The following is an 11014-nucleotide window of genomic DNA, read 5'->3' as shown; positions in this document are numbered from 1 at the left end:
TTTCTCTATTAGCGTTTGCCATCCTAATGCCATGTGGGAAGTGGTTTTGTTTTGCTGTATGGGGTGGCTTGCTGCATCAGGGCCTCTAGTGGTGGAGCACGTACGGGCTCTGGCTGGGAGTTCAGATGTGGGAGTTCAGTGGGGACACTGGGGCATGGCCACTAGGTAACTCGAGGGGATGGAAGACCACGAGTGTCGATGAGGCCCCCTCGCACTAGGTCCAGGTGTCCTTCCCCCCCCTCCCCCCCGCCCGCCTGGAGGCACTCGCAGCAGCTCTGCATACTAGGCCCAAGTGTCCTTGGCCCCCGCGCCTGGAGGCACTCGCAGCAGTTATGCTGAGGATCTGCAACAATATGTTGCAGAGTCAGACTGCCTGAAACTAAACAAGGCCAAACAGGGCAGATATGGAAGACCAATGCTGACTAAAGCAGCTTTATGTATAGTTTAACAAATGATACAGAGAACAAGGGCACTAGCTGGGAACTGGATTGGCTGGCTATATGGATACTTAGGGCAGCTTGCTATTGGACAGGTATGCTGGGAAAAAGGATGTATAAAAGCCTGTGTAACTTCTTGCTCTGGGTGCAGGATTGGAGATTCTATTCTCCCTGTACCTTTTTGCAGCTGCAAATAAACTTTTCTGCTTCTCCACCCCGTTGTGATTATTGTTTATTATTATTATTATTATCTTTAGACGCCCATCAAATACATAAAAATCTGCATGAAAATAACAATTAGTAAGTTTGCAAAACTGAGCAATGGAAAGTTCGGAAATGCCAGGATTCAGGGAGTCTGAGTACTGTGCACGTGCATTTTGACACAGTCTTGAATTGCACAATGGTAGTATTTTTTTCCACAGGCCCCTCATTCAGTGACCATTGAAGTGTTGTTTGTTGTTTGCCTTCCGACACTGTGTACATACTTCTGCAACGTGAACACATCAAGTCAGGTTCCAGGTCGCAGTCCTTCTCTTCCAGGGGCTCAGTGGCCAGGGCCCAGTATATCTAAAATATCAGGTAAATCCCTGGGATTAGGGGTGTGGCTGACAGGGCCTATTTCTCAGGCACCATGAAGTGTTCTACTCTAAGGATGAGGCTTGTCTGTGCAGTAGATAGAGCTTTCTCAGGGGACAGTCTGTGACAGGAGAACAAACTCCCATGTCATTCCGAGGCTATTAGAGAGACAAGGTGGGTGAGGGATAGGGTGACCAGATAGTGAGTATGACAAATCGTGATGGGGGTGGGGTGGGATTGATAGGCGCCTAAACCCCGAATATCTGGACTGTCCCTATAAACTTAGGACATCTGGTCACCCTAGCTGAGGTAATATCTTCTGTTGGACCAACTTCTGTTGGTGAAAGAAATAACCTTTCAAGGACCTGAAGGAGAACTCTGTGCACTCCTTTCACCAACAGAAGTTAGTCCAATAAAAGATATTACCATGACAGATGTGAGTCATATTATTAATGTACTAGAGGAAGCTACTCAGATACTTCATTGATGAGAACAGTAGAAAAACCTAGATAGAATAAAGTGAAGGAGAAAGAGAGAGCCTCTTTCTGAGATTATCCTTTTCCTTCTCCCTAATGATCCTATTTGCTAACAAAGATATACATTCTTAGTGCTGTTGTGGCTTTGTGCAGAAGTGTGAATTGTCTCAGTAGATTCTGATGTATTTAATCTTTCAGGCAAAGATATCGAAAACAGGGAATACAAACAACACATGTTATGCAAACCCGCACCACTAGGTGGAAGCAGATATTTTGAGTTGTCATTAATTGAGAAACCATTTCAAAAAGCAAAGTAATGTTCTTGGAATTCTGCTTTAAGCCACAAGGCACACAGCTAAGCAGAGTCATCTTTTGAGTGCTGGATCCTAAATTTTTTTTCCATACGAGAACCTGCTTAAAATCCCATTAATAAACTGTGTTTTCTTCACTCTCCTATTTGTCTGTGCTGTGACGGAAAAATATAATTGTCTGTCAATAATGGCTTTTATTTGAAGCAGAGAGTTAGCAAACATGTGTGTAAAATGCTTTGAAGAAGAAAATCTTCAAAAGATTGGAAAAAGGCTAATGTAGTGCCAATCTTTAAAAAAGGGAAGAAGGAGGATCCTGGGAACTACAGGCCAGTCAGCCTCACCTCAGTCCCTGGAAAAATCATGGAGCAGATCCTCAAAGAATCAATCCTGAAGCACTTGCATGAGAGGAAAGTGATCAGGAACAGCCAGCATGGATTCACCAAGGGAAGGTCATGCCTGACTAATCTAATCGCCTTTTATGATGAGATTACTGGTTCTGTGGATGAAGGGAAAGCAGTGGATGTATTGTTTCTAGACCTTAGCAAAGCTTTTGACACGGTCTCCCACAGTATTCTTGTCAGCAAGTTAAGGAAGTATGGGCTAGATGAATGCACTATAAGGTGGGTAGAAAGCTGGCTAGATTGTCGGGCTCAACGGGTAGTGATCAATGGCTCCATGTCTAGTTGGCAGCCGGTGTCAAGTGGAGTGCCCCAGGGGTCGGTCCTGGGGCCGGTTTTGTTCAATATCTTCATAAATGATCTGGAGGATGGTGTGGATTGCACTCTCAGCAAATTTGCGGATGATACTAAACTGGGAGGAGTGGTGGATACGCTGGAGGGGAGGGATAGGATACAGAAGGACCTAGACAAATTGGAGGATTGGGCCAAAAGAAATCTGATGAGGTTCAATAAGGATAAGTGCAGGGTCCTGCACTTAGGACGAAAGAACCCAATGCACAGCTACAGACTAGGGACCGAATGGCTAGGCAGCAGTTCTGCGGAAAAGGACCTAGGGGTGACAGTGGACGAGAAACTGGATATGAGTCAGCAGTGTGCCCTTGTTGCCAAGAAGGCCAATGGCATTTTGGGATGTATAAGTCGGGGCATAGCGAGCAGATCGAGGGACGTGATCGTTCCCCTCTATTCGACATTGGTGAGGCCTCATCTGGAGTACTGTGTCCAGTTTTGGGCCCCACACTTCAAGAAGGATGTGGATAAATTGGAGAGAGTCCAGCGAAGGGCAACAAAAATGATTAGGGGACTGGAACACATGAGTTATGAGGAGAGGCTGAGGGAGCTGGGATTGTTTAGCCTGCAGAAGAGAAGAATGAGGGGGGATTTGATAGCTGCTTTCAACTACCTGAAAGGGGGTTCCAAAGAGGATGGCTCTAGACTGTTCTCAATGGTAGCAGATGACAGAACGAGGAGTAATGGTCTCAAGTTGCAGTGGGGGAGGTTTAGATTGGATATTAGGAAAAACTTTTTCACTAAGAGGGTGGTGAAACAGTGGAATGCGTTACCTAGGGAGGTGGTAGAATCTCCTTCCTTAGAGGTTTTTAAGGTCAGGCTTGACAAAGCCCTGGCTGGGATGATTTAACTGGGAATTGGTCCTGCTTGGAGCAGGGGGTTGGACTAGATGACCTTCTGGGGTCCCTTCCAACCCTGATATTCTATGATTCTATCTCTCTAGAAATGCAAATCATTATTATTGTTGTTATTGGGTCAAATTCTACAGTAGGTATTTAGGCTCCTAGCTTCCACTGATTTCAGACAGACAGACACAGACACAGACCCTTTGTTTTTTCTCCCTCCTCCCAGCTTTTGAAAGTATCTTGTCCCCTCATTGGTCATTTTGGTCAAGTGCCAATGAGGTTACCTTGAGCTTCTAAACCCATTACAGGTGAGAGGATTTTTCCTCTGGCCAGGAGGGATTTTAAAGGGGTTTACCCTTCCCTTTATATTTATGACAAATGCATTTTCTGTATTTACCAGCTTTGTTTTCTTACATCCTCAGTCATTTTGGGCCTTGTACATAATGTGTATAAATGGAATATTTATCATCCTCTCTGACTGTAATGTGTTTTAAGTGATGGTATATTGTCAAGCTGCATTCAGTATGGGTTAATCTGTTGATCCTCATTAGTGAGAGAAGTGTATGAATTACGAGCCCAAGCAGGATCCCGCTGCTCATTGCTGCAGCTCAACTTGCACTGCTACAGAACACTATTTGCGTGTGTGCACAAGGCTTGTGTTTTGAAAACCTTGCCCCCTGTAAATACACTCAAAGTCAACCTCTGATCCAGCTCTTGTCAAATGCAGCCAGTTAACATCACAGTGACCACGGGTGTAAAGCTGTGGCCTCCTCCTTTTGAGGGTCTACTGTTGCCCAAGTTCTAAGTCAAGCTGTGGCAGTGTTTGGGTGATGATGTGCTAATTTATGAGCTCCTTGATGCCTGCACAGTGTTTGTCATGGTTTTGCCACACATACTCTTGTTCTGTTCTTGATCTTAATTTGTTCTGTGGCATGACATAGTTCATGGTGTTACTTGTCACATGCTGAACACTCTTCCCATCACTGGTCCATCCGTAGTGGACTTATATGTGGATGCCTTGCCCGGATGTTAACAGCTGCAATGAGCAAGCATTCTTACAATTACTTGTGCTCCTACCTGATGCTGCATTTTTGAAAGTCCCGACTTTATGGAGCCAGGTGTAGACTGTGAGGGGTGCAGAACACCAGCACAGAGACAGGCAAACTCTCTGTGCTGACCATGCCCTTAGCTTCTTGCAGAGCGGCCTGCTGTTTATGTACTAAAAATGGAGTAGGCCTCAACTGTGTGCCACTGGATACTTTCCATCTTGTGCAAATGTACGAGTCCCCAGTTTACACAATGGCATGGAACAGGGGCTGAGTCACATCAGACCCTAACTCAGGAAGAAAGTTCCCGAAATAGGTAGCACTATATTAGTTATCTGCTGGTACCTGGTCAAAGGGGGCTTTTTGCTTGCTTTATTATCCTCTTGTCTGTTTGTTGTGCTGTTAAGATGTGTTAATTAATTAATGACAGTTAAGGATCATCTTGTTCTCTGTTTGTACAGGTCCTAGCACAATGGGATCCTGCTCTGTGACTGGGACTGTGAGGCAGTACTGCAATACAAATAATCACATGCTGATCTCCAGAAATATTTTTATAGTGTGGCCATCCCCACTAGCTTAAGAGATTAGTCACGGTAAATGGAAGTATGTGAACCTGACATCTGCAGTTTAACTCAGTCCCCTTGTCTCCTGCACTGAGTGTTCTTTCTGCTCAATACACACTCAATGGTAGGCATGCCCACAGAATAGGGTTATGAAGATGGGTCTCTGGGAGGCTTTGACTTCCTCTACCATGGGATGCTATTGCAGGAAGGAGGTTTGCTGGGAAGAGATGGGGTCCGTCTGACCAAGAAGGAGAAGAACATCTTCATGCACTGACTCACCAACCTCAGGAGAAGAGCTTAAAACTAAGTTCAGAGGGGCAGGTGAAAAAAGCCACCAGGTAAAAAAAGGTGGCCTTAATAGCTGTGTGGGGAGAAGTAGATGTGGAAAATTGCAGTAGAATTACAGGAGAAACAAGAGGGAAATCCATGGGGGCATCCGCTTAACATCTTAGATGTCTGTACACACAAGCAAGGAGTAATAATAATGGGGAATAAGCAGTAAGAACTGGGAGTTTTAGTACATGAATCTTAACTGAGCTTAACTGCATCACAGATACTTGATGGGATAAATCTCATGACTGGACTATTGGTATAGAGGGCTATAGCTTGTTGAGGAAGGACAGGCAGGAAAAAAAAGAGAGGACATATTGCATTGTAAACCTGTTCTGAGGTCCAGAAGGAGGTGAGAAGCAGACCAGTTGAAAGTCTCTGAGTAAAGATAAAAGAGGGACTAAACAGGGGTGAGGTCCTGATAGGGGGTCTATTACAGACCACCAAATCAGGAAGAGGAGGGAGGCGAGGCATTTCTAGAATGAACAACAGCAATATGCAAAACACAAATCCTGATCGTAATGGGGGACTTTACCTACCCAGACATCTGCTGAAAAAGGAATATGGTAAAACTCAAAATTACCCAATAAGTTCCTGGAATGTACTGGGGACAATGCTTTGTTTCAGAAAATGGAGGAAGTAAGCGGGGGGACAGCCATTTTAGACTTGATTCTGACCATCAGGGAGGAGCTGGTGGTGAATGTGAAGGTGGAAGGTGATTTGGGTGAAAGGGATCATGAAGGATAGATTTCATGATTCTAAGGAAAGGAAGGAGTGAGAATGACAGGAGAAGGACTGCCAAAAGCAGACTTTAACATCCTCATAGAATTGGTAGGTAGCGACCCATGGGGAAAAAGTCTAAGGCATAAAGGAGTTCAGGAAAGCTGGCAGTTTAACCTCCAGGAGACAATATTAAAGGCACAACTGCCAATGCAAAGGAAAGACAGGAAGAATAGTAAGAGGCCAATGGCTCCATCAGAAGTTTTGTAATGACCTGAAAATCAAAAAGAAATCCTACAAAATGGGGAAACATGGACGAATTACTAAGGAGGAGTACAAAAGAATAGCATGTCCGTGTAAGGGCAAAATCAGAAAGGGTAAGGCACAAAATCACTTATACATAGCAAAGGACACATGTCATTGGAATTCTTTTTCCATATGGTTTACTGCAAAGAGTGTCATCACTCTGAATGCTTTGAAGGCAACATCATCTCCAAAATCAAGTGTGGCCTCTACATATGGCCATACATATGACACCACACTGTATTAAACACAACAAAAAATAATTTAGTTGATTTGTTTGGCGGGACATGGAAATGAAGAATAAATTTCAATTCATTGTAAAACAATATAAAATCAATATTTGTAATACAGTCCAATAAGATTTCATCAAGCTTTTTAATCAACCGAATTAAAAAGCAAAGGAAACCAACCACCCACACTCAAGTGTCACTGTGCATTGCAACCAACCAATCACACTCAAGTGTCACTGTGCATTCTCCAAGGCAGTTTCTTCTCTTTCTTTGTTCGGTGCTTTTATTTTCTATCCATTCAACCAGGAGCAGATTTTCCAATAAAACCAATATTGGAAAGTGTGGCAAACTGAGAGAGGGACGGAACCAAAATTCAAAATGATTTTGAGCGAATGAGAAATTCTACACTGGAGCAAATTTAGCCACCTATTGGACTGCGTACATGGATGGGCCCAGATATTGAAATGTATTTAGGTTCCTCACATCTATTGATTTCAGTGTGAGTTAGGAGCCTAAATCCCTTTGAGGCTCTTGTCCATGTCATCACAGCACCTACCTGGTCAGCAGCAGTTTATGTGCTATGTCACAGTCACAGCGATGTCATAATAGTGCTTGCATAATCTGAACTGGCTATCCTGGACAGGACAGGACAGCCTGAGAGGCCAGCTGCCTATCAGTACTGGAGCTCTTTGGAGAAAGGACTGGAGGAAGTGTTGAGGAAAGATTAAAACATGAATAAATTTGTGAGTGAGCAGGAGGTAACCGACAGAGGTAAGGGTCAGCACTGTATTCTCTATATCCATTCTATATTCACACACACATTTAGAAAGCATAGGCATACAGATTAGCTGTAATGTTCTCCTTTTGTATGAGCAGAACCTCAGCTGCTGGAAACCAGTGTCCCTCTGTTGACTTCTTTGTAGCTGTGTTGATTTACACCAGTTGAGGAGTTGGCCTACAGCCTCTGGACCTGGAAACTTTCCTGAGAATCTGAGTTTCTAGGGAATGTTATGGGGGAGGTCTTCCTTCTTTTCTCCCAGTTGTTTTATGTTTGTTATGGGCCCTCATTTTGTGTCTTCTGCATCCATGGAGCCAACTCCATCAGAGAGAGGGGAAGTTAGAACAAAAAAGGCAGAAGGACTTCTCCTCTGGCTGTCTAAATGAAGCTCTGCTAATATCTTAAATGCAAGAGAACAAACCATGGGGGTCACATTTCTTAGCAACACTAGTGCTCCTCATCCCACACGGATGGGCAGTGTAGGTTACAGTTATGATTCCGTTTGCATCTGGGTGTTACAACTGAAGGATTCAATTTGCATAACGGATGGGCAGTCTTTCCTGGGAAGGGGAAATCTTGTTAGTTCCTCCTTCATGCTTGGAATGCTGTTACAATGGAGACAGATAAATACGGCATTTCAGATTTCTTGTGAAATATTAAGTCTCCTGTAGAATTTCTGCCCAGAGCGAAGAGATACATGGGAGATCAAATCCTGGTTTTTTTCATACACCAGCTATTTCATTGTTTCCTAGAGTTTAAGGCCAGAAGGGACCATTAGATCATCTAGTTTGACTTCCTGTATTTCACAGGCCACTAAATTTCACCTAGCAACACTACCTGAACCCCAAAACTTGTCTTTAACCCCAAAACCCCAAAAACATTTCAGTCTTTAGGAGACAAAACTGTTGTGTGCCATCGGCAGAGGACAGGAGAGACTGAGGTTCCACCAATGCCTGAGGCCCTTGCAATGGTCGAGAATTGATTAGGTCAGATATACTCAGATTATCCTAGCAGGTGATCAGTGCCCCATCCTCCCACTCAAAGGTTCCTGCCAATCCGACCAGGGGGAAATTCCTTCCCACCCACAACTCTGGAGATCAGTTGGACCCTGAGCATGTGAACAGGACAGCTAAGGAAACAGATTCTCTGAACCATCTTAGAGCACTGGTCCACCCTACCAGGTGTCCCATCTCCTGCTATGGTCAATCCCTGACGCTTCAGATGAAGGTTGGAGGGACTCAGCCCACCCCACCCCACTCACAGCGTACACCTCGCCAATTGTGCATGGGGGTAGGGAGGGGGGGCGGGAGAATTCCTTTATGACCTCTACAGGCAACTGTACAGGGGGGAGGGATAGCTCAGTGGTTTGAACATTGGCCTGCTAAACCCAGGGTTGTGAGTTCAATCCTTGAGGGGGCCATTTAGGGATCTGGGGCAAAAGTTGGGGATTGGTCCTGCTTTGAGCAAGGGGTTGGACTAGATGACCTCCTGAGGTCCCTTCCAACCCTGATATTCTATGAACTGGATGAACTCTGTTCCATGAGTCTTCTCTGCAAGTATTTAAACTACCATAAAAGAAGATTAAAGGCTTTCTTCAAAACAAGGGGCCTAAAGTTAGGCTTCTAAATTCATACTGAGCTCTCCAACAGTGGCCTGATTTTCAAGAGATACCGAGCCCCAAAAGTTCCCAGCATAGCCAATAGGTACATCTGGGTGCTCAGGATTTTTGAAAATGGGGCCCTGACTAAGCAAAACTCTTAAGCATGTGCTTCACTTTAGCTCTATTTCTTGGTTTAGAGTTAAATTATTACTCTGTATGCTATCAAAACTCATCAATTGACAGTAAAGAGGGAAAGGAAGATTATTTTACGGGGGGATCTACTTGAAAGGAGCAAATTTGCTTCATTATGATTTCCCCCCAAGCACACTGGGTAGTTCAGCAAACAAACCTGGTCATGAGGAGGAAGGAAGAGGATTTCCACGATTCCCAGGTCTACTTCTCACAGTGTTGGGGCTCCTGCAGAATCTTGACTGGATAGTGAATTAAAGAGGCCAGCACCAATTTCTGCTATCCTTTTATTTAATTTCAGGTGTTTATAATGAGGTTGTCTCCCTCCTGGCACATATGGATGATCAAGATAAGGGCAAAATTGCCCTCAGGATTGCCTTTATAGCCGAGACCAAGCTGGCTATCGTTCTGACAGTTCTGCTCGAGAAACTGCAAAAGGATGAGGTAGGGCAGTTTCATGAAATTACATCCGCTTTCCAGGTGTCCACACCAAATTCTGCCTGACTTCATGGGGGTACAGGGGACTGCACGGGGATAATTCAGTGTAGAACTTGGCTTGGCGCACCATCAGGAGAATCAGTATTCGCCCTTCTGTCCTCAGGCGTAAACTCATCATGCAAAATGCTGTTCTTACAGATCAGGATGATATCATGCTCTATAAAGAGAGCATTGTCCTTTTACACACAGTGGAGTACATGGGCTGTAGACAGTAAAAGTACACGATCGGACTAGCAGTAATCTCTTCTAATAATACTTTGCCCTTCTTTCGCATCTTCATCCAAAAATCTCAAAGCACTTCCCTAATACTAATGAATTAAGACTCACAGCCCCCTTGTGAGAATGGGAAGCATTATCCTCATGTACGGATGACTTGTGTCACAGGGAATTAAGTAACTTGCTCAACACCACTTAGCAAGTTAGTCAAAGAATGTGAATAAAACCCAAGTGAACTGACTCCCTGCTCTAAATCCTAGCCAACACTCCTTTATTATGATGACATATTATTGAGATTATAGCATTGAAGGGACCCTTATCTATATATTTTCTACGGGGGGAATTCTGCAAGAAAAAAAAAAAAATGATGCGTACAATATTTTAGAAGTTCTGCAAAATTCTGCATATTTTGTTTGTCAAAATAATACAATATAATTACACCCGTTAAAATTATTTTTGGTTATTTATTTCAAAATACCTGTCAGCAAGTATGTCTGTATGAATACAGACAACAAAAAGGATTCAGGAGATGTTTTTTGACAAACTGATTCCTTACTATGCATGTTAATACAGAACTCAAAGTACTAATTCATTTAAACTCAATACAGAACCATATTTCTTGCACCCCTTAGGCGCAGTGCAAAGGCTTGGTAGAGTCAGGGGTAATGGAGGAGCTGAGGGAGAGGGAAGTAAATTGCTGGGAAGGAGCCTGGGTGTGAACTTGGAGCGTTGCTGGGTATGGGTGGGAAAAGTATGGAAGAGTTTTTTTGGGAGGGGCGGGAAGGAATTGTTAGGCAGCTCCCCCCATGCAGACCCTGTCTGACCCCTAACCTCTCCCATTCAGTAAGGCAATCTGCCCCTGTCTCCATGTGTTCCTGCACACCCGTGGGTCCTGGCACCCCCTGTCCACATGTGTCCCTCCACCCCCACTCAGAAACCCACTCCCATGAAGATCTAACGGCAGAGCTCATTGCCCCTGGGAGCGGTTGAGGACTTACTGCAGGAGTTGGGTATTTTATATTCCACATTTACAAATTCTGCCTGGAGTGGCTAGAGCAAGGGCAAGGTGCTCATTTTTATTGTTTGTTCTGAATAAATGAAACTAGAGAAGGGGGCAGTGAAGGGCGCTTCCTCTGGCTCTTTTCTCTCC

The sequence above is a fragment of the Lepidochelys olivacea genome, assembly GCF_965140295.1.
Source record: "Lepidochelys olivacea isolate rLepOli2 genome assembly, chromosome: 20".
Lineage (NCBI taxonomy): Eukaryota > Metazoa > Chordata > Testudines > Cheloniidae > Lepidochelys > Lepidochelys olivacea.
This window is presented reverse-complemented; position numbering follows the sequence as displayed.